Source organism: Zootoca vivipara, chromosome 5, assembly GCF_965207765.1.
Source record: "Zootoca vivipara chromosome 5, rZooViv2.hap1.1, whole genome shotgun sequence".
NCBI lineage: Eukaryota > Metazoa > Chordata > Lepidosauria > Squamata > Lacertidae > Zootoca > Zootoca vivipara.
This window is the reverse complement of record NC_142588.1, coordinates 33595448-33620362: the sequence shown is the minus strand read 5'-3', so window position 1 is coordinate 33620362 and position 24915 is coordinate 33595448. Positions and strand designations below refer to the sequence as shown.

The 24915-nt window shown below is 42.6% G+C and overlaps 1 long non-coding RNA gene across 1 annotated transcript; it reads right to left on the bottom strand.

Annotated features, from left to right (window-relative positions):
• Nucleotides 1-8597: 8597 nt before the first annotated feature.
• LOC148685640 (uncharacterized) lies at nucleotides 8598-24656 on the bottom strand. Its single transcript, XR_015950191.1, has 2 exons — nucleotides 22799-24656; nucleotides 8598-9163 (listed from the first exon to the last, which is right to left on the bottom strand). It is a non-coding gene; the product is annotated as an uncharacterized LOC148685640 (long non-coding RNA).
• Nucleotides 24657-24915: the final 259 nt, after the last annotated feature.

Here is a 24915-nt window from a genome sequence, read left to right as displayed (position 1 = left end):
CATCAGCATCCAAATTACTTACATGTATAAAACAGGTAGATCTTGTCAGCTAATTAACTTTTGCATTTTCTTAAATAATTATGTATAGGGATAGATTATACTTGCATATTTTAAAAACAGTGTTATTACACAGAAATGCAAGTATATGAATGGCAGTTTACGTAACGGGATGCTATTCCTCTTCCCATTCTTGCCATCAAGGGGCAGTCATACACTAGCTGCTTGATTCTACAGGAAACTCCAAAATGTTCAGTTACAGGTTGGTCTGCCGTAGTCGAAGAAGTGTGCATGCACATGAAAGCTCATACCAATGACAAACTTAGTTGGTCTCTAAGGTGCTACTGGAAGGATTTTTTTTATTTTGTTCCAAAATTTTCAATTGGTGATCGGAATTGCATTGTTTTTTCATGTGCATCTAGAAGTATTGAGAAGTGTAATCAGAGGCTTTTTTAAATTTCAAAGTAAATCAACAGGGCATGCTCCTTAATCGTAAGTGTGTTTGGGATTACAGCCTAAGAAGAACTTTTAAGAATCATGCTTTAACAGCAACCCAGTGTACGTTTACATGGAAGTACACGTCAATTGTGCTTACTCTCAATAAGCATGTCTAGGATGGTATGCTTTGTAATTTAAGATTATAATGCAAAATTGGTCAGTGATTCTTTCAACTTCTTTCAAAGTCACCTGTCAAGTGATCATGCCATTTCTATTCATACAGAGTTTAGAGGTTGTATGTGTAATAACATTTTAGGTGGCCGATGTTTAGTCTTGTGAAATGGAACGCTTAGATCTTGCCAGCATCTGAGTATGAGTTTCAAATAAGTAGTGTAGTTGAACCATTTTGTATCGTGTATGTCAAATGCAATCATGTTGCTCTCAGTCTGAACATTTTTTTATCCTGGTTGTTAAAATTTTACAGATTAAGCTGAATGTTGGAATCCAATCTGTCATCCCAGTTTTGTTCTATAAATAGAGCATCAAATCTTTCTTCTCTCCCCTGATAGTTTTTCTCAAGAATAAAGTGGTTTATTTATGCAACAACACTAAGTATACAGTACAAAGGCATTACATATGAAGATCAAAATGCCATATTTCACTTTCTGACAGGTATTGTCCTCAATCAGTCAGCCAGTCGAGAATGGTGGGGTGGGAATAAACATAATACCACAATAGTGAAAACTATCTTCCTAGGGAATTGTTACAAGTAATACTTATTGCTGGTATGTAACTATCTTTTAAATTTAGGAGATGAGCAGGGACAGCAAAAATTGAAGTTGGGGAAGGCTTGGTGGAGGAAGGGAGAAAAGGGAAATGGGAAAATACTTTACCCACATCTTCCTCTGTCTCTTAATCCCTCACTGTCACATGCTTCCCTCTGTTCCTCACTCTCAATACCTGTGTCTCATTTCCCCATACCTGATCTTTGGCTTCTAATGCATTTAAAGAATTTCTTGTGTTGGTCTTTAGGTTTTCAGCCTTGTGCTCCTTGAATTGTTTGTTTGCATCTCTTATTAGCTGCTTGCATTTCTTTCACCAAAGCTTGTGTCTTTTATTTGGACAAGACATCAGTTTTCCCAAGGAAGACTTCTTACCTGTAATAGCTTCCTTGACTCTACAGTCGTACCTTGGAAGTCGAGTGGAATCTGTTCCGGAAGTCCGTTCGACTTCCAAAACATTCGAAAACCAAAGCGTGGCCTCTGATTGGCTGCAGGAAGCTCCTGCAGCCAGTTGGAAGCCGCAAAAGCCCCGTTGGATGTTTGGCTTCCAAAAATAGTTCACAAACCGGAACACTCACTTCCGGGTTTGCGGCATTTGGGAGCCAAAACATTCAAGAACTAAGCTGTTTGAAAACCAAGGTACGGCTGTACTTGTATACAGTATACACATATGCACACACACGCAGCTAGCATAAGTCCCCCATTATGTCAGGGTTTAGCTATGCAAGGTATCTGAGCTCATGTCCTAATGTTTCAAGCACATGTTATACGGAGTATTTGGTCATGCTTTGAATCAGTTCCAGGAAGAGTATTATTTGACAACAGTTTTCACAAATCAAGCTTCATCAGGGGGGCAAACCTTCTCTTTCCTCCTTGTCAATATATGGGAAGCCTGACATGGATTTGCCTCTCACAACAGGTGTCTGGAATAGCTAGAAAATATGTTCTCTATCTCATGCACGCCCTTTAGAAGACCTTTTCCTTGTACATTACTGGTTTTCATATGAAATTAGTTATGTAAAAAACACCTAAATGTGTTGAGTACAAGTAAAAATTGGGGTCAGAAAAGCAGACACCTTCAAAACTAACACTGTTGATGTTTTCCTCCCTGCCCTCCTCTCCCATCCCTGATCAGCTTGATGACATGGCTACCATTTGTATACCCTGGCCTGCAGAATTATTACTGGTATATGCTCCCCTCTTCCAAGGGCTTCTTCAGATGACCTGTTCATTGAGGCTTCATCTTGATTTGTTTTCACAAAGTTTACATAGATTCCATCTGGCCTTTACTGAGCATTTATTTTGATTTGTTTGCTTGGCAACTTTATGACTGTGAGCATTCACCTTACATTAATCACTTGCAAGGTGTTTGTTTATACATCTTCCTTATAATCATTTGTCCATCCCACATTTTTCAATGTGTTTCCCTATCACTTTCCAACGGCAAAAAGTCTGATTCTTTTTTAAATGTTTAGCGCAAACCTGAAGTTCTAGTATGCTCTTGAAACTCTTCTACAAAATAGTAACAGGACACCTTCAAGTGCTCATGATAGTATCAGAGCAGTTATATATGATCCCACTTGCTTTAGAGTGCCATGTCCAAATGTCTGTGCCTGCAAAAGTTTTGGGGTGGGCATGCCGCCAACTGCTTTATCAGTGTTTCTCTGTAAAGCAATTTACAGAAAGTTTTAAACATTTTACAAACAACACCAGCAGTCTATTCAAAATTCAATATAATAAAACAGGAAATCAGTGCAGCAGGAACAGCTAAACATCAGAAAAGACAAACCATTAACACACACACACACACACACACACACACACACACCACAGGCCAGGGAAATTAAAAGGTCTTCCACTGGAGCCAAAAAGCAGAGGTGAATTTGGGGCAGCACAACCAGTTCCACTGCACTGGGCGCTGAGCCTAGGGGGTACCACGGGGTGTTGCAAAACATGACAGTGAATTGAGCAGAATGGAAGACAAGAGGAGTTGAATTTTGGCCTCGTGCAGGGTGCTGCTGAAATTTGAAAAACTAAAGTCTGCCCCTGCAAAAAGATGTTCAACTTGGCACCAGGTAAACCTCCCTGGTAGTGTAGGGGGCTAAGCGACTGAAGTATGAATCAGGGAGTCGCTGGTTTGAATCTCCTGTCTGCTGCAAGGTATCTTTAGGCAAGCCTACCTCTTTCAGCTCAGCTTACCTCAGAGAAGATGTGCTGGCTTACTTTACAGAAGAGTTGTGAGGATCATAATTAGGGGCTTATCCACACTTCCTTTTCCACAGCATTTCTAGGAACAGTTCCGTGCTTTAAAGCACCCTGTCTAAGGTCTCTTTTTTGCCTTGGCACTTTTCCTGCAAAAGCCTGCTCTTTGCTACTGAATGCTAATGGCAATTTGCAGAAAACCCAAATTTGCAAAAATTCGCAATTTGCAGAAAACCTGAATTGCCGTTTCTTCCAATTCAGCATTAAAGAGTGTGTTTTCATAGGGATGGCACCGTGGGGAGGAAGAGAAAAAAAGAAAAGCATTTGGACATGGCACTTTAAAGCACATACCTGTGTTGAGAAAGCAAAGGGTAAGTGCGGATGAGGCCTTAGATAATGTCTGGGAAGTGCTTTGAACATTTGAAAGTGCTATACAAATATGAAGCACTGCTGGTTACTTCCTAGTAAGTGTGTTGAGGATTGCGGTCTTAGTGTGCATCAGATATTCCTGAACTCCTGAACATTAAGAACTCTAGAGGTTAATAATCGAAATTGGAGGTTGAGACCCTATGAAGTCAATGGTCAGCAGCAGCAGCATTAAATCTGTGGATCCATATGGAGTTTGAAACAATAGAGCAGGCAGTTCTTGGTACAAGACTGTGATTAAAGCAAAAGAAGAACCATCCATTTGTTATTTAGAAAAATGTTCAAAGAAAGGAAAGATGGCATTTATACCACTTAGACTGATATAAGAACCTGCAAGTTCTTTCACACCACTCTTCATGTGCTAGTTAAATAATATATATCATTTTAACTACCGGTATCTGTTGAAACCAACAAAGGAGCTGCTACATACTGAGGAAAAGAAACAAATGCACATTTAGAGCTTGTTACTGCTGAACCTATCATGCTATCCTTCAAGGGAAAAGTCTCATAGCCTAGCATTTGGCAAATACAGTATAACTAAGGATGTGTGACTTAAGTGCCATCTGAATGGCAGTGGTTAGAAATAATACCTCGAGTGAGATACCATGTTGTGGTTTTGATTCCCAGCTGGAGAGCTTTAATGCGTGCCTAAAAATACCCTGTGTTGGGTGCGTGGGAATTAGCAATATTACCCCATGAAGTGCCTAAAGTCAGGGTGTTGGTTGCCACAGAAGAGGAACAAGCACTGAAATCTTAGATTAACATTTTTAAAGGCTAGGAAAACATGTCAATGCTTGCTTGGTTCAAATTGCCTGCCTCCCCTCCTGTATTGAAAATTGATCTATAGTTAGAAATGAGTCATAGGTACTGTATGTTACATTACCACCGTATAAAGTTCTATTTTTATTTTAATGCCTGATGTATGCTTCAGCTATTTTATTAATTATGTCTGCTTTATTTTCATGGGGACAACTTTTGCATTATCACTCTTTCAGAGATCATTTTAAGTAAAGAGCACTGATGAATAGATTAAATGTTAGCATTAATAACCAAACTTTAATTTTCTGTAGCTGGATTATTGCCGCACGCTCTGTGGAGATGCTGTTAGGTTTGGTTTGGAAGCTTCAGCCAGTGCAGAATGCAGCAGCAAGGCTGTTCGGTCGGGCAGCTCACAAAAAAATACGTAACAATGGCACTGAAGGAGCTGCAATTGCCAGCTATACACTACCAGGCTAAGGTCAAGATGCTTATATTAACATATAAAGCCTAGTATGCTACCGTAGCTGTTTGCCGTAATAATAAACATTCATTCATTTATTCTTATAAAGCCCTACATAGCTTAGGACCTAGATAGTCTACATGTTCCCACAGGTAACCTGCCCAGAGTTTGTGATTGGGGGTGGTGACACACCCTCTTAGTGGTGCTGGATTTGCCTAGGGTGCAATATATGTCAACACACAAGAGGGCATTCTTCCTGACAGGATTCTAGCTGTACAATAGTGGTTGGCAGGGTGGGACAGCTTCAAATGGTGCCACGTATCTGAGAAGGAGAGCAGTGATGTGCCAGGTAGATCTGCATGGTGTGCACACAGTGTTTGGAGCGTCAGGTTGTTATGCTGCTGCACCTGCACTGTGCAGTCTTCCCTTGGCTTATGGTACTGATTTTATTGTGCAATGGTGATTTCATATTGTCCCACCCACCCAATGATGTGAAAGACATTGGGATAGCTGTGTAGTCTTGAAAGTTGGTATCTAAATAAATAAATTTTGTATGAAGCAAGTAGACCTCACTTGAGTGAAAATTTATCTGATGACCTTTGCTTTACTCTTGGGATCTAATGGATCACTGTAATAAAGTGTCAGGTAGCATGTGAGTTAACTCCTGAGTCACTCCAAGCTCTCTCTCTTGTTATCTGAGCTGATCAGGGATCTAGGGAAGAGCACAGGGTCAGATGCCACTAAGTCTGCTAACCCCCTGGTGTCCTTCATGTCCATGTTTCCTTGAACTAGAGGAAGAGAACTGGGACTAAGGATGTGAGGGAGGTGTATCCGATAACCTTTTGAATATTGTAGCCTTATAAGTCTATTATACTGTACCATGATTGTGTTTGTGATTTTAAAAAATTGGTTTCCTTCTAAACTTGCTTTAGGTCTCTCACAGAAAACTAGTCAATAACCAGAAGAAGGCATCTTAGATGCCCTCCCACAGTCAGAAGCAAGGGAAGAGTACCATCTCAGTCCTTGCTTCTTTGGCGCTTCCATGATTAGTATAGAAATTTGGATGACTTCAAGACCTCAGCTTATTTGACATGTGTCTCTGATTTCAACAGCCAGAAGACCACCTTTCTCCTAGAACATTATGCCCTGCATCTTGCACTCCTCAAGTGCCCCCTCCACAGCACTATACTATAACAACAGCTACTATTGTCTTTGAATGGGAACATCTCTTTTGATAAATACTTCCTCCACTATCTGCTGCTTCCATTGTAATTTGACGAAGATCCATCATACTGCACACAGATGCATTGAAGGCAAAATATTTACAGTATGTGATCTCTATAATGTGAAATGGATAAAGGTACAGTTTTATAGAGTTGTATTTTAAAGTGTTGCCATGGATATTTAATATAATATACAGCAGTTGTGTTGATGGAAAGTTTCTCCCTACGTCAGAGAGAGCCAGTGAATAGCTGTAATGCTCCAGCCCACTAGTGCTTTCAAGTTTCCTTTCCTTCATCCTTTCTGTGAATTATTTTTAAGCAACACTAGGTGGAGTCTTAAGTAGGTAAGGTAAGAGGTCCTGCATGTACTTTGAAAAGCCTGTGCTTTCTAAAGGTTATAGTCTTTCTATTGTACGTACTTGAAAAGAATGAGATAAATAGTATTATATCATCACCAAAGCGAGGAAGAATTAAAGAACCTTTTAATGAGGGTGAAAGAGGAGAGCGCAAAATATGGTCTGAAGCTCAACATCAAAAAAACCAAGATCATGGCCACTGGTCCCATCACCTCCTGGCAAATAGAAGGGGAAGAAATGGAGGCAGTGAGAGATTTTACTTTCTTGGGCTCCTTGATCACTGCAGATGGTGACAGCAGTCACGAAATTAAAAGACGCCTGCTTCTTGGGAGAAAAGCAATTACAAACCTAGACAGCATCTTAAAAAGCAGAGACATCACCTTGCCGACAAAGGTCCGTATAGTTAAAGCTATGGTTTTCCCAGTAGTGATGTATGGAAGTGAGAGCTGGACCATAAAGAAGGCTGATCGCCGAAGAATTGATGCTTTTGAATTATGGTGCTGGAGGAGACTCTTGAGAGTCCCATGGACTGCTAGAAGATCAAACCTATCCATTCTTAAGAAAATCAGTCCTGAGTGCTCCCTGGAAGGACAGATCGTGAAGCTGAGGCTCCAATACTTTGGCCACCTCATGAGAAGAGAAGAATCCTTGGAAAAGACCCTGATGTTGGGAAAGATTGAGGGCACTAGGAGAAGGGGACGACAGAGGACAAGATGGTTGGACAGTGTTCTCAAAGCTACGAACATGAGTTTGACCAAACTGCGGGAGGCAGTGCAAGACAGGAGTGCCTGGCGTGCTATGGTCCATGGGGTCACGAAGAGTCGGACACGACTAAACGACTAAACAACACAACATCATCACCAAATAAGCAGCCCTGAATTTTCATAATTAAATTGGCAGGTTTTACTAAGCAACTCTGTCTTGCAGTACAGAAAATACTGCAAAAGGCTTCACTGGAATCTTCCTCTTTTTCTTTGTAAAAAGCTCACAGAATGAATGTCTTAGATGCTGTGATAGATAGTGGCTGTCCTAAAGCTTTAAAGTGAGTAGCATCATGATAATATTTATCCATTTATTCTTAAATGGTTTATTAACCACATTCCATGCATACCTACTCAGAAGTAAGAGTTCTGTAGAGTTCAATTGAGTTCACACCCAGGTAGAGATGGGGAAGCCTGTCAACTTTGGTTTCTCTTGGCTTCTCTGAATCTTCAGTTCAGTTGTCCGTATTTTCACATCACTGCGTTTTTTTAAAAATAAACTAATCATGAATATTCACTAGCAAATTTCTTCCAGTATACACAGCTTTATGCAATTTTGCATAATGAACACTTTTAAAAAAGCCACCCCCAATATAATGCTTTTCTACATGTTATTTTTGCTAACATATGCATTAACATGCACACTTTAGCCTAGTATATGCATTTATGTATACATTATTTGGCTGGAGAACTGCATTGCAAAATTTGGAGAAGTGTGAATTTCAAAGGATGGCTGTGTTTGCATTTGTGCATGAATTGAACTGAATTTCTCCCCCAAACTCTACTCCTAGGTAAGCATATACGATTACAGCCTTAGCCTTAGTAAGAGCTAGAATGAGGAGGACCATTTTTTCTTTTGATTCAAGCTAACTTTGACCATCTTTGAATCTTTTGCCAAATAAAAACTGCTAACACCTTCTGGTTTGACTCTCTTACCACACAACTATAAGCATTTCCCACTGAAATAATGCAGTAAGTTTCACAGTAAGATAATATTAAGTGCACATAGGCTTGCAACTTTAGATGCTCCAAGTGAGGAGGCAGAGCATAGCCATTGCTGCCAGTAGCCATTGAACCATTGAACCATGCCAGTAGCCCATGATCCAGCAGCAGAACGGTCTACATCTATAGGCCATGATTCCTTGATGACTCAAAAGAGGAAAAATACTCGTATAAAATCTCAAAACAATACATGAATAGAAAACTCTCCCCCCCCTTTATTAATAGTCTTGCAATACATTACATATATATCGGACATCTCATACAATAAATTGAAATTTCATTCATATACATAAAAAAGGGAAAGAAAAGGGGGGGTAGGATCAAAAGAAACCAAAACATATACTTATCTTTTCTTACATATTCATAAACCTTAAACTTCAGTTATATTTTTTATTATTTTTATATATAATAATAATTCATTATTTGTACCCTGCCCTTCTGGCTGGTTTTCCCCAGCCACTCTGGGCGGCTTCCAACGAAGATTTAAAATACATTAAAATGTCACACATTAAAAATTTCCCTAAACAGGGCTGCCTTCAGATGTCTTCTAAATTTCAGGTAGTTATTTATCTCTTTGACATCTGATGGGAGGGCGTTCCACAGGGCGGGTGACACTACCGAGAAGGCCCTCTGCCTGGTTCCCTGTAGCTTTGTTTCTCGCAGCGAGGGAATCGCCAGAAGGCCCTTGGCGCTGGACTTCAGTGTCCAGGCAGAACGATGGGGGTGGAGACACTCTTTCAGGTATGCTGGGCGGAGGCTGTGTATGATTATTAACAAAGAGTATTAACCAAAGATATTAACAAAAAATGACATAAAAGCTTTGGACTTCCTGTCAATTCCCGTTGTATGGCTTTCTTCCGATAGTGAATGTACCTACCATAATTTCCTGCTCTCTATGTATTTTCTAATACATTCTTACAGCAGGTTGTACCATTAATCTTATATCTCATATCTTTCTTTATCCAATGCTGCCATAGAGGAAAAACCACTAGTATATTTTTGTACATATCTCTTGTATTTATCCCAATTTTGTACAAATTCTTGTCTTGATTTACCCCTAGCTTATTGGTCAGTTGCTCCATTTCGGCAAATTCTTGTAACTTATTCTGCCAATCCATTATAGTCGGAGCATTTTCCCCTTTCCAGTTCTTTGCTACTACCGTGTTTCCCCCTTTTTAAGACGGAGTCATAATATAAGCCATGGCAGGATTTTAAAGCCTTTGTAAAATATAAGACATACCCCGAAAATAAGCCATGCCTGCAGGGTCGGCTCCCAGCAGCGCTGGGCATGGGAGAGAGGAGACTGAGCAGCCACTGTGGCATTGCGCTGCCAGAGACTCGCAGCCACTGAGGAGCTTGCGGCGCCGGGGCTTGCAGGCGGCTCTCGCCTTGCCGCCCTTTCTCCTGCTCCCGGGGGAGACGTGGCTTCTATTCCCCATTGCCAAGGAAACAGCCCGGGGGAGAGACGCCAGAGCTGAGGCGCCCCCCGCCCGCGGATCCCACGTGCCGCCGAAAACGGCAATGCTTAGGGCCCCCCACTCCTCGCCCGAAGTGGAGTAAGGCCCCCCGAGCGGTCCAGGGCTTGCTTCCGAATGCGCAGGGACAGGACTGCGCTGTTAAACTCTTTGCAAACTCCTTGCCGGATCGAGGAGCCGGTCTGCAGAGTCAGCGCCCAGCAGCGCGGCGCTGGATTGAGGAGGCGGTGCTTTGTGCGGAGCTGCTGGGCGCCGACCCGGCAGGCCGCTTCCTCGATCCGGCGGCCTCCCGGGTGGGCGCCCAGCAGCGCCGCGCGGAGCACCGGATCGAGGAAGCGGCCTGCCGGGTCGGCGCCCAGCAGCTCCGCACGAAGCACCGCCTCCTCAATCCAGCGCCGCGCTGCTGGGCGCTGACTCTACAGACCGGCGGTGCTCCGCGCGGCGCTGCTGGGCGCCAACCCGGGAGGCCGCCAGATCGAGGAAGCGGCCTGCCGGGTCGGCGCCCAGCAGCTCCGCACGAAGCACCGCCTCCTCAATCCAGCGCCGCGCTGCTGGGCGCTGACTCTGCAGACCGGCTCCTCGATCCGGCACTCTGCAGGACAGCTTTCTTTTGGGCAAGGAGTTTGCAAAGAGTTTAACAGCGCAGTCCTGTCCCTGCGCATTCGGAAGCAAGCCCTGGACCGCTCGGGGGGCCTTACTCCACTTCGGGCGAGGAGTGGGGGGCCCTAAGCATTGCCGTTTTCGGCGGCACGTGGGATCCGCGGGCGGGGGGCGCCTCAGCTCTGGCGTCTCTCCCCCGGGCTGTTTCCTTGGCAATGGGGAATAGAAGCCACGTCTCCCCCGGGAGCAGGAGAAAGGGCGGAAAGGCGAGAGCCGCCCGCAAGCCCCGGCGCCGCAAGCTCCTCAGTGGCTGCGAGTCTCTGGCAGCGCGATGCCGCAGTGGCTGCTCAGTCTCCTGCTCTCTCCAGTGTCCAGCACCGGCGCAGCTGGGCACCGACCCTGCAGGCTGCCTCCGGAACCCAGCAGCAGCAACGCTGGCTGCCGTAATTACAGTTAAAAAAAAATTAAAAAGACACCCCCCCGAAAATAAGCCATAGGCTTATTTTCTTGGGTAAAATAAATATAAGACGGTGTCTTAAAATGTGGGAAACACGGTAGTATTCAGGCTGCTGCCATAGCATATAGGAATATTTCTCTTAAGTTTTTTTTGGGGGGATATCCTTAAGCAATGATGCTTAACAGGAATGCTTCTGGCCTTTTAAAAAAAGTTGTTCCAAAGTTTTTTCCCAATTCATCATAGACAAGACCCCAGAATTCTCTTATCTTTCTGCACGTCCACCACATGTGGTACATGTCTTTGTTACTTTTCCCACACCTCCAACAATTTCTCGCTATGTTTTTATAAATCTTGGAAAGCCTTGTTGGGGTAAGGTACCATCTGTACTGCATCTTCAATATATTCTCTTTAATATTATAACACGCCATAAAGTTCATGGATGTTTTCCAGAGGTATTCCCATTCTGCCAACATTATGGGGTGCCCAATATCTTGAGCCCATCTGATCATAACTACCTTGACCGCCTCCTCCCTGACTTTCCAGTCGAGGAGGAGTCGGTACATTCTTGATATTGTCTTTAACTTTATTATTTAATAGTTCCTTTTCAAATTTCGAGGGCTCATTGTCAAATCCATTCCTTCTGTCCTGTTTATACGTCTCATGAATTTGATGGTATTCCAGCCAACCGGAGAGCTGGTCTTTGATTTCCTCATATTTTCTGAGTTTGAGTTGGCCTTCCTCTTCTATCAATAATGAGTTATATGTTAGCCAGGTTCCTTTCATGTTCTTCTTTTTGATGGCCTTTGCCTCTATTGGCGATATCCATCAGGGTTTTTTAGGTTCCATCAATCTACTATATTTTTACCAAACTCTGAATAGGGTGTTTCTTATTATGTGATAGAAAACTCTGTCTGCATTTATCACCTTAAAAAAACAAAAAAAAATTTGGTTGAAGTCTTAGATTCTGAATTAAGGTGGGCACAGAATCCACCTGTTCTGTAACATTGGTTTCAGTTTTTCACCTTGGCCAGCTCCTCCAAAATATTTTGTTTTTCTATGGCTGCACATGGAATTTCAGGTTTTTTTTTGCCACTTTGACTTTAAAATACATCATTTTTCCTAGCATAGTTGTGCAGCTGGCAGATGGCCACTTTCAGATCTGTCAGAAGCCACAGATATGAGCTCATAAGGAAAGACAGGTTTGAAGAGACTAATATAAGTCTGTATCACTCAGATGGCAAATTGCAGATTGAAGTTGCTGCTACAACTGTTTGCATAAGCTTGGCATCTGGCCAACCTGTGGATGGACAAAGAATTCATGAACTGTGATGCATCAGCGAAAATGCAGTGAAAGTGTTAGCAAATGAAAGGCTCATTTATTCTTCCATCAGCAAGGCTTAAGAAGCAAATTTCCTTTAACCAAAAGGTTCTTTTTAACAACAAAGAGCTTCAATCTGCTTGCAGTGAAAATGCCATTAAATCGTTCCCTGCTTCCCATAGCACTGGGAAGTCCAGTGGAAACATGACAAAAGATTCGTTTCCTTGAGTGTGAGAGCTCTGCAGACTTACAGTGTCTTCATGATATTTGCTCAGGACCGCAATACTTAAGGACTGTCTCTCCTACCCAGAGTCTACCTACCCAGAGTCTGAGGCTCTTCTTCACGTGCCTCCTCCATGAGAATTCTGGAGGATGGCAACATGAGAACAGGCTTTTTCCCTCGCAGTGATTCCCTACTTGTGGAATTATCTCCCCAGGGAGGTTCAGCTGACACTTTCAATATACACCTTTAGGCATCAGGCAAAAACGTTCCTCTTTAACCAGGCCTTTGGCTGATTGACATCCAATGCCCCATTGAATGTGTTGTGGAAGGGGGGGTTATCGGTTTGTTTTTGTTCTTATTTTGTGTTTTTTATATTGTGATTTTATGTTGTGAACAACCCTGAGATCTACGAGTATAGGACAGTACAGTGGTACCTCTACTTACAAATAACTCTACTTACAAATGTTTCTACTTACGAATGGAGCTCCGTCCGCCATCTTGGATGCGGTTTAGATAGGATTTTTTCTACTTACAAATTTTTTGATAGGGTTGCTTCTAATTACGAATTTTTTCTCCCAATGCATTCCTATGGGATTCGACTTACAATTTTTTTTTTGACTTACGAATGTGTGTTCGGAACGCATTAAATTCGTAAGTAGAGGTACCACTGTATACAAATTTAATTAATAATAATACAAATACAAATATACAAGCAGAGCACTTTGGGAGAAAGACGCCTAAAGGCCGATGGTGCAAACACTTAACCTGCATTTGACTCCCAAAAGCAACAGCTGCATCCCAGAGATGCCTCAGTTTTAGCCAGCTCCAGCTGAAACAAAGGCAGAGCTCTTCACACAGACATAGCTCTGCAGGTATGTTGCCTGTTCAGAAACACATCTCCATTCATTAACAGCTCTTGAGAAAACAACTGATTACCTCCAACTACCAGCAAAGGGTTAGAGTTAGGCAGAGTATTTAGTTCAGCCAACCAGCAGCCAAGTACCTCTTTAAATAAGATTTGAAGGAACTTTGGGCCAAACTAGGCAAAATAGCGCAAAATAGCTTTTCCCCAACACAAAAGCCGATCCATACTGAGACCCCATTAGCATGAGACACAAGGGAGCTTCAACCTTTTTGCCCTGCTATTTCCTGATTTTGATGACTCCACCCCTGCATGCCAGCAATTTGCAGGGTGGTGGGCGAGAGAAAACTCCAATTTTCTTCAGCAGGAGGTGTGTTGGCCCGATGCATAGTGCTGGTAATGGTACCCCAATCTTGATCAGGATCATAATGTTGCTTAGGGGTATCATCATGACTTACATTTGGAAAATACACCAGCAATCTGGAAATGCTCTTTGAAGTTCTTCTTTGCTAACATACAGGATCCCCACCCCTCAACGACGAGTGAGAAAGACTCAGCAGATAAACAAAACAAAATCAAATGGCAAAAATTCCATATAGCATTGCTTTGGGGTATGCCAAAAGTATTTTTTGGGTTTTCAGGCTATTTATATTCATTCTCACCTTTGGGACATGCAACCCATGGGACATGGGACCTTTGGGACATGCAACACATGATGAGAACACCTCTGAGCTTTGAAGGCCTCCTGCAATAGACTGACTTTCCCCTCCCCTATGGCTGCAACCTTAATAGTTTTCCTTAGTTTGCAATCAAGCTTTGAATTTAGATCGGGGTAGCTAAGCTGTGTTCTCGAAGCTACGAACATGAGTTTGACCAAACTGCGGGAGGCAGTGCAAGACAGGAGTGCCTGGCGTGCTATGGTCCGTGGGGTCACGAAGAGTCGGACACGACTAAACGACTAAACAACAACAAAGCTAAGCTGTGGCAACTCCCATCGTCCCTAACTATTTGCCATAAGGCCTGCAGCTTATAGGAATTGGAGGCCAGCAACATCTGGAAGGTCACAAGTTAACCACCTCTGGTTTAGATCATCAATGTAATGTGTAAATTTTAAACATAGCATTGAATAAGATAACAGTGATTACCCAAACCTTGCTGCTGGTTGTGAAGGGGCCCCCATAACAGTTCAAGCTTCAGGGCCCCAAAAATGTAGGTCTGCCACTGGTTGCTGTAAAGCAGACCAGTGGTTTCGTGATTGTGTCGGGAAGCACCACCAACATTTTTTGCCAATTGAAAGGTAGGGTAGCAGAAGTGTGGTATTAAAGCACAACCCCCATGATGTCATAGATCATCCCCACACCAACACAAAAAATTACACCACAGTGCTCTTGCATAACACACACACACACACACACACACACACACACACACAAGGTTTAGTTGTGTGAAATTTGAGAGGAAACCTGAGAGAAAAGAGTGGGGTAACAACCAATTGATGACACTGTCTGATCCCCCCTGTAGATTGTATGTGTAGAATTCAGGCTGATTGCACAATATTCATGTCATCTGGAGGCAACCATTGTCTTTCCTTTTGGTGTACAGGCAACAGCTGTTTTGCACAGGGGTTATGTTCCTGACCCCCCGTGTGCATTGGCAGAGTGTGTATAAGCCTGCTCCTACCCTGCCCCATTTTTTGGCCACTTCCAGGTTGCGGCAATGCAAATGTGCACAGTTACACACATATCGGACAAGCATAAAATGGTTGTGGCTTGTACTGTCTTTCTCTTTCTTCACTCATCCAACCTAGAGGGCAAACTGATGAATTTGTAGAGGTCAACCATCTCAATAAGGGGAGCAACGGTGAACACCAGCTAGCCCTCATGCCAGTGAAAGGGCGAGTGCTGAGTGTTTATTATTAGCTCCTACTGTGCAAGTTCAGGAGCCACGGTACTTTCCAGGGCTGAGCATCTCAGTCATCTCAAAACCACTTTCCCTCAAAAGGCTGCAGTGCACACTCATCTGATGCCCTTGCACACTGTTATTTTTAAAAATGCTCATGAAGTCATTTGCCTGAGTGCTGACAACTTTGCGATCGAGTTTCAGTTCTTTGCAATTTGAAACATTCAGCAGATAAACACTGGAGAATGCCATCTCTTCTGCTTGTAACAGAAGGCACTGACGGAACTCCAGCTATCTCTTGTGACTGACAGGATGAACATACAGCCAATACACTGTATAGCTAACATTGCCCTTGCTTTTGCTGCCTAATGATTCTTTACTAAAATTACATGTAGCAATTATTTAATATTATTATTTATTTAGTAAACTTATTAGTAAAGGTAAAGGAACCCCTGACTGTATTAGTGCCCCCTTTAAAAAAAGTAACTTGGAGCAACTTAAAACAATCAATCAATAACACATACATTAAAACCAGCACAAAACAAAACAGGGTGGAGGAAACCTAAAACTCATTTATATTTTTAAAGGCAGGACTAGAAGATCCCACCTACTGTAGGAGGCCACAGGTAATTAAAAGCCAAAGGCCTGGTGGAAAAGAAATGGTTTTCGCTGGAGCCTAAAGATATGTAATGATGGCACCAGGCGAGCCTTCCTGGGGAAAGCATTCTACAAACGGGGAGCCACCACTGAAAAGGCACGTTCTTCTGTTGCCATCCTCCAGATCTCCCATAGAAGGAGTACCCAGAGAAGGGCCTCCTATGATGATTGCAGGGTCCAGATTGGTTCATATGGGGAGAGATATTGGGATCCTGCGCTTTATAGGTCAAAACCAGCACTTTCATTTCCATTTAAACCATTGAAGACAATGAAGAAAATGTTATCTCCTTGTTCTTTCTTTTTCTTTTAATGGCACCTAGGGCATTTCCAGTCTGTCACTGTTTGGAGATGGGATTCAATCACATCCCAGCAAATTCAGGCCGCGCAATTAAATCTGCTTGTTTAAAAAAAACCTCTCTTCCCCCATAGATAGCACTCTTTGCAACAGGGAAAGTGATGGGAAAAGGCACTTTGACACAATGTCATCTAACCTCCCTGCAAACAAATTAGAATGGATGCTAATTAAACTGGTTGTCTGGAATCAACCACAGGCATTTGAGGTCTCATGGTATTTCCACCTGTCAGGGTCTGAGGAGTGAGTGAAAAAGGTATTGGAGCCAGGGGTGGAGGAAGGGGGGTACAGTAGGTGTGGGCCGCCCCGGGTGTCACCACTGAGGGGGGGTAACAAAATGCCGGGTGGCACTCACTGCGGGGCCTGCAGTGCGCCCGAGCCACGTGTCTCTCCTGGGAGAGATGTGGTGGCTTGGGTGCACGCACACTCTGCCCTGCCCGAACGGTCCCCCCGCTGCCTCCCCCCCAGCTGTAGGGCGGCTGTGTGGGAGGAGGCAGGCAAACTCCGGAGGCCCTGTGGTGTGCCCCATATGCCCGAGTGGCTTCCTCCACCGCTGATTGGAGCCAGAGGTTGATCCGAATGGAGTGGCACTTTATGGGGTTTTGTGCCTCCAATGAGGCAGGAGCCAGAGCTGGAGAATGGATCTGAGCAGTTGGAGACGGGGAAGGAGGTACAGGACGTGGGACAGAAGCTGAAGCTGGAGGAAGGACAGGATGTGCCAGGGGCTGAGGGAAAGACAGTGCTTGAAGGGAGGGACCCGGCAAAATCCCCTCCACCGCCCCCCCCCCCAGACCGGGGGTCGGGGACTAAAGTGGCAAGCACAGTGACAACTTCTGTGTAAGAGCTACCTAGCCACCAGAAACATGTTTGTGTGTGTTTAATGCACCTTGGGAGCTCCTGTAAGTTCATGCTTTGTCAATAAAGAAAACTACCAGCCACTTGGGCTGGATGTGCTCAGGATACCACCTCTAGGAAGAATTCTCTGCTGTTCTGCCTGTTTTGTATGGGTTGTTGTTTGGTAGCCACAGAATTCGGCATTGTTCACAAAAGTCATCTTCCTAAGAATTCTGTATTTATTTAGATGTTTCTAGTCCTTATAGATGCAAAAATATCATTTAAACTTAAGTATGCGGGCACTATAATGTAAGGGGAACTCTTGCTTCACTCCTGCCATGACTGGGAGTCTGGGTAGGCCAGTCAAGCAAGGGACTCTCTGGTAGACAGCCCCTACACTTTCCTTCCCTTATGTTCCCTCTAACCCCATGCAGAAGTGAAACCTTGGGGTGCAAGGCAAATATTTATGAGGGGAAGTACAGAGAGCACCAAGCTTGTTTGTCTCTCACCAGAACCAAAAGTAGCTTGCTTTTCTCTGACAAATCCCAATTATATGCACATGCATCAGGAAGACTAAGCTTGTGAAGGTGGAAATAACCCTTTGAGTCTGGCAGAAATGCAAACAAGGACCCTAACAGCCAATTTTAATAGTTTTAATAAGACTTCAAAAGACAAGAGGCCAAAGGGGAGGCAAGCATAGCTGCCAAGTTATCCCTTTTTTAAGGGAAATTCCCTTATGCTGAATAGGCTTCCTCGTGAGAAAAGGGAAAACTTGGCAGCTATGGAGGCAAGCAAGCTCCACAAAGTGGGAGAGGGTTCTCAGGGGTGATTGTGTCAACAGCCTGAGCCATTCAGATGTCCCAGAGCTCGTCTAGGGTTTCAACAGGATCACCAGTCATATCAGCTGGAGAATCCCCTATTTGGGAGATGGTATATTTTCCCCTTCCCTGACTGATGGAACCCATCCTGTATTCAGTCTATTGAAAGGATACACAAGTTCTCTGCTTGTAAGTGATGGCGGGCTAGAGAGCCTTGGCAATCTTAAAGAGACAGGCTGGCTTGGATAGGCCTGCATTATGAACACTGTCTAGTGAAGCCAATGAGAGGGCTGAACAAGATTTCTAGGGATCAAGGATGCCTCTTCACTGTGCTGCATAGCCTCTTGTACTTCCCAGTTCTTTATAAATACATTATACAGAATACATTATGCAAAATGGTAGAAGTTGCAACACAAATGAGAAAAATTATGCTAATTTGAAGTGTCTTTACAGGTTATTTGCTTTTTCTTGGCACAAAACTTGGGTTATCATGTTGATGAATTTTAATTTCTTTCTTTTTAGCTCAGAATACATAGCATAGCATAGCTCACCAGTTTATGATATTTCCAGCTTGATCCTCAGAATGAACACACTCCCTTCTTGACCTACCCTCAGTTGCTTATATCAGTGGGTGACTCTGTCACTTCTGATTGCTCTCAGTTTCTCATTTTTCCTAATATTAAGTTCAGTTTTCCACATCAGTTTGTAATTTATTCAGCATTTTAGTGCAAATTTCTCCCAATATACATGTGTCTAAGTGCAGTTTTGCCTAAAAAACACATTTTTGCAAATGTTTGCGTATTGGTTTGGCTCACCTTTAAATGCAAATAGAACTGAATTTCTCTCCCCATCCCTATTTCTGTGCCGTCAAGATGAAGAATTCGCTTGCTTTCTATTCTTACTCACCATCACCACAACAGATGCTGAGAGTGTGGTTCTGAAGCATCCCAGCTGAGCAGGGTCCACAGTCTGGGTCTATAAAGTTCTTTTCAGGATTCTCTCCTTTTCTTGATTCTCTACAGAAACCTTCTTCTTAACGGCTCGAGAGCCAAACTAGATGTGATATTAATTACACAAATGCAATTTTTATCAGCTTCAGCTGTTGCAACAACTGTGTTCCTGGGCCAGCCTAGCTAGACCACAGTAATCCAGGCACTGGTAGCTTCAGGGTTGGATTACTGCAATGCAATCTATATGGGACATTTCTTGTGGCTGGTCTGGAAACTGCAGTTAGTGCAGAATGCTGCAGGATGATTGCCAAGGCCGGCCCACCCTTGAGACAAGGTGAGGCGACTGCTTCAGGCGGCAGGATTCTCCAGATCAGTAGATCCTGATGTCAGTCTCTCCCACCCCCCTTGTTCCTGATGTAGATCTTCCCTCACCTCTTATTCCCTGGCAGGGAGGGGAGCATCATTTTGGGGTCTGCCTTAGCCACCAAAATGTCTTGGGCTGGCCCTGATAATTACTGACTGGAGTGAGATCCTATCAGCATTTTACACCTCTGCTCAAAGGTCTGAGCTAGCTGCCAATTTGTTACCAAGCCAAATTTAAGGTTTCCTATTAATATATAAAGCCCTCAACAGCTTGGAACCAGTTTACTTGAAGAATTGCCTTTCTCAACACACGCCTACTAAACCCTGGACTTATGGCACCACTGAGCTCATGGGCTTGTGTTATAATGTGGAAATGGTAGCAAGATTTTAACAACACTTCCAAATTAGTGTTGTTTCTCCTAGTAGGTCCAAAAAAAAAGTCAGAAGTTGAGAGCCAGACCTGTGTTTTTTGAAAGGAATAAAGTGCACATGGAAAGTGTTAAGTGAGTTGGAAGAGCACAAAGAAACAGTTAAGTTAGAATAAGAGAGAGGAAAAAAGAGATTGTGTTTTCTCTTTGGCATCCACTGGAGGAAGTGATGATGGGTGTGACTTTTTGCAGTTTGGTAAAAAGCTTAGTGAAGGAGAAATTATGGAATGTTCTTTAAGGGAGGGGACTTTGTAAAGTAAAAGCTATAAATATATGGAAAAGAAGCTTAAAAGTTGCAGCAGGTTTGGGAGGGTTTTGTGTGTGTATCCATTCTTGGAAATACTGTATCTGCTTATGGAAGATTCAAAAGAAGCAGTGTGTTGTGGAAGAAATAGAACCCTAAAGAAATGTAAGCCATTATTAGTCAAAGCTGCCCAGAAATGCATGTGCTAAAAATGAAAACACAGGAAAATGAATAGAGGTCTATTTGCTGTTTTATGCTGTTCTTCAAAGAGCTGTATACCATGGAATTAGAATATTGATCTATGAGTTTTCTAGGAGGGAAAGTTGTACTGAGCTTGCCCATGCACTCCAATGGTCCCTATTAATTACCACAAAAAGTATTGTTATGAGTTGGGGGAAGGTAGGCTGTGTGTATGAGCTCCTTCCTAATCCCTCGATCCAGTAGGGATTCAATTCCTATAATAGCCAGGCTAGCTTCCTGGTGAGGTAATGGACCATTAAGGTAACAAAGAAAGTAGCTCTGTGTGGGGTAGTTAGAAAGTGTCAGGCAGAGCTCTTTCTCAGCCCTATTTGGAAATGGCAGGAATTGAACGTGGGACCTCCTGCCTGTGAAGGATGTGCCCTGCTACTGAATTGCGGCCTTCCCCTTTCTCATCTCACTGTCATTACTCTGAACATTTCTTTAAAGGCCTTTAAAGGCCAAAGGATCCCCAGGCCTGCACTATAGTGTTCCATAGAGTTCTGACATTGACCTCTGAAATTATTCAGAATTACTGGTAAATGTCAACATTCACCACACTTCTGCTCACACACAGTACCATAAGGAAACATGGGCCAAGGCTGACACACCAGTCAGCAGTTTAACTCAGTTAACACCGCACCAGGCCATGGGATAATTTTAGAAAGCTACAACCAGATGGTTTAAAGAAGCATGTTGTGTCATACATGCCAGAGCCAGGCAAAAATCTCACAGTCACCATTCTGACATCTGTGCAATGATGTGATACATTTCTCTTAATAGGTTATGTCACTTGGATTTTTTTAAAGAAAAAAAATATGTATTTTATAGCTTAGCTTAGCATAAAGGTAATTTTTGGCTACTTATTAGTTATCCACAATCTTTCTTGGAATGTGGGAAAATGTAGCGCCTCTGAGAAGCCTGTCTCAGCCTAATAAGGCAGAGTTCTCTACTGGTAACATAGTCAGAATACCTTCTCTATGAAATAATTCAGATCATGGGGAGAACCTCCATCAATGTGGTGCAGTAGCTGGATCAGCTTTCCATCTATAAAGAACACGTTTGCCTTTGAATAATTAGTCATTCCAAGGTACACACAACTGTTTTCTTATATGGCTTCTGCTGCAGCAAGAACCACCACATAAGAAATCATATTCCCAAAATCCTCTGACGTAACTCTTTGTATTTTCCCAGTAGAGAATGGAAGCAGTCATTATACTAAGGAAACAATCAATTCATTGCCAGGGGAAGTAGAAACATGGGTTAATCTGCCACAGCTTTCTTTGAGCGTGACGTAACAGATGCTCCAGAACGAGCTTATATCATGATAAGTCAATAGACCCTGTCAATCTTTTCTATTTTTCATTTACATTTCAGGATATTTGTGGAATCTTAGGGCGATGTTCAACATCCATCAGTAAAATGAGGAAGGTGATTCCTTTCGCCCCATTGCAGACTCCCCCATGAAATCTGAAGTCTGCTCCAGAGATTATTAGGATATGTACACATTAGCCTTTCAAGCTGCACTTGCACACTGTTGTTCACATCAGAAAGAAGGTGAGGATGTTCCCACCCAATGTGCATGATGTTTTGTTCCCCCTCCCAGACCCCGCCACAAACTCTTCATGAAGCTGTCATCTGTGCATGTGTTCTCATTTGCCCATGTATGGTGGCTGTTGGTTATGTCCATGTTACTGCATACTCCGCATCTAGTTTTCTGGTCGGACTGAAGTTAGTTTGAGGGGGGGAAATGCATCAAACAGCAATACTGGATGAATATGGAGGATAATAATAATAATAATAATAATAATAATAATAATAATAATAATAACAATAATAACAACTTATTATTTATACCCTGCCCTGCCCACTCTGGGCAGCTTCCAACAAAATATTAAAATACAATGGTCTGTTAAACATTAAAAGCTTCTACGTGCAACTGTAGTTTCAAAAACTAGCACTGGATGTGGAGGTGGCATCAGTGTGAACACCCCCTGAGCAAAAAACCATTGCCCATGATCTAGTGATAGAGTTCCCTAGGTACGTACAGGAATATCATAGTGTAACAGAGGAGGGGTGTTACAGCTTATGGACCCAGTCCAGCTAAAGTTGCATTTTGATCCATGTGATGTGTGACCTCATATGGAGATGTTGAATGCTTATTTTCTTCCACCAAGAGCCAAGTACAGCTAAAGTGCAATCGTTGATTTAGCTGGAGGGAGCTGAACCAGCTCCACAATAATTTATGAGATTTCTTATTTTAGACCTGCTGCTTTGTTTCTTGTTACATTTACAAGTTCCACAGTAGGCATTTCAATGTATTTCAGAGGCAGGCAAAAGACAGTGGAAAGGGGATGAATAACATTTTATGGTACAACTATCAGTAGGATTTATTTGGGCAGGGACAGTCGGTTTTCTGGGGAAAGGTCATAAATCAACACTTAATCCTAAAACCATTCAGCAGCTTTTGTAAGGATTGGACATACTGAAGCAAATCTCTACTTGTGACAAGATTTTTTGTTAAATGGCCAAATTTATCCCAATATTTTATTTTATTACTTTTGGAATGCAAACACAACAGGCACTGTAACTCTCCAACGGTTTGACTTCACACGTTTTCATTGTCTCCCAAGACAAACAGATGAGACCCAACAACTTTTGAAAATGTGACATACTTGCAGTTTTGTTTTGCTTTGGAAGCCATGAGCAGAATGCTCCTCTGTCCCCTTCTCTGTTAGCTGCTTGCAACTTGCTCTGCTCTGCTCTGTTTAGGCTACAGATGTTGGCAAGCTGCCTGCCTGAGCTGCATCTTGCTCAAGCCAAACAATGCCGCTCCTCCTTCCAGCAGATCCTCCAAGTCTCCCTATTTTCCAGGGAGGTCCCTGATTTAGAGAAGCCACCCCGGTTTCGGATTTGATCCTGGAATGTCCCACTTTCCCTTAGGATGCCTCTATTTTCTTTTCTTTTTTAATATAATATTTATTCATTTTATAAGAAACAACAGACAAAAAGAGAACAAAATACAACAATACAAATGAAACAAACAAATCTAAAAAAGCATATACTGTGCAAACATTTCTTATATGAACCTTATTTTCATTAACATCATCAAATGACTTCCCTCGATCCCTTCCTTCTGAGTTTCATTGTGATACATCTTTAGCAGTTTATTCACCATCATCTAATAACCAGATATTAATTTAATTATTCATTTATCTGTTAACCAATTGTTTAAATTCTACATTTACTAACTCTACATCAAAATCTTAATTTTAACGCTCATAGCCTATATTATCTTCACTAAGGGAAATAATTTTCTATACAGTATACTACAATATTTTTTCAAATATATATATTTTTTTCCTATTTTAATTTTTTTTCAATCTTCTTCCACCATCTAGGATGTCTCTATTTTCATTGGAGAAATGTTGGATGGTATGGTAGGATATTCCTGTTTTAATTGGAGAAATGTTGGAGGGTATGGAGTTATCTAACCCCTCCCTATTTAGGGAAGTTTTTAAATGTTTTATTATGTTTTTATATATGTTAGAAGCTGCCCAGAGTGGCTGGGGCAACCTAGTAAGATGTGTGGGATATAAATAGTAAAATTATCATTATGGAATGGGACATCCCTATTTTCAACGGAGAAATGTTGGAGGGTATGTTCCAGTAGTCGGTCTTGGCCTGGGATGTGTGGCCTGCCCAGGAAGTCATTAGACCATTGTTGACATCTTTGGAACCGGCAAGTGTCGCTAAGAATAGAACTCCTCTTATGTTTTTTAAACAAGGAAGCTCAAATATCTAGAGACTGGAAACAATTCAAACTGAGGCTATCGCCTGATGAAAGTAGATTTCAAATGCATTGCTCACATGCATTTGAATGGATTAAATCTGTACGGTTTTGCTATCACAGAAGCCTACAAGAGAAAGGGAAAGGTGAAACTTGCATTTTTGACTAAATACTGTTAATAATAATAATAATAATAATAATAATAATAATAATAATAATTTATTATTTATACCCCGCCCATCTGGCCGGGTTCCCCCAGCCACTCTGGGCGGCTTCCAACAAAACAGAAATTCTAAAATACAGAAATCCATCAAACATTAAAATACAGAAATCCATCAAACATTAAAAGCTTCCCTAAACAGGGCTGCCTTGAGATGCCTTCTAAAGGTCTGGTAATTGTTGTTCTCTTTGACCTCTAGTGGGAGGACATTCCACAGGGTGGGTGCCACTACCGAGAAGGCCCTCTGCCTGGTTCCCTGTAACTTGGCTTCTCGTAGTGAGGGAACCGCCAGAAGGCCCTCGGAGCTGGACCTTAGTGTCCGGGCAGAACGATGGGGGTGGAGACGCTCCTTCAGGTATACCGGACCGAGGCCATTTAGGGCTTTAAAGGTCAACACCAACACTTTGAATTGTGCTCGGAAACGTACTGGGAGCCAATGTAGGTCTTTCAGGACCGGTGTTATGTGGTCTCGGCGGCCGCTCCCAGTCACCAGTCTAGCGGCCGCATTCTGGATTAGTTGTAGTTTCCGGGTCACCTTCAAAGGTAGCCCCACGTAGAGCGCATTGCAGTAGTCCAAGCGAGAGACTTTAGGGAAGCTTTTAATGTTTGATGGATTTCTGTGTTTTAATGTTTTGTTGGACGCCGCCCAGAGTGGGTGGGGTATAACTAATAATAATAATAATAATAATAATAATAATAATAATAAATAATGCATTGGGCTGGACTTTTCAACAGGTTGGCTCAGTTTAAAGTGAATCATAAAGTGATGTTCTGATAAGCTT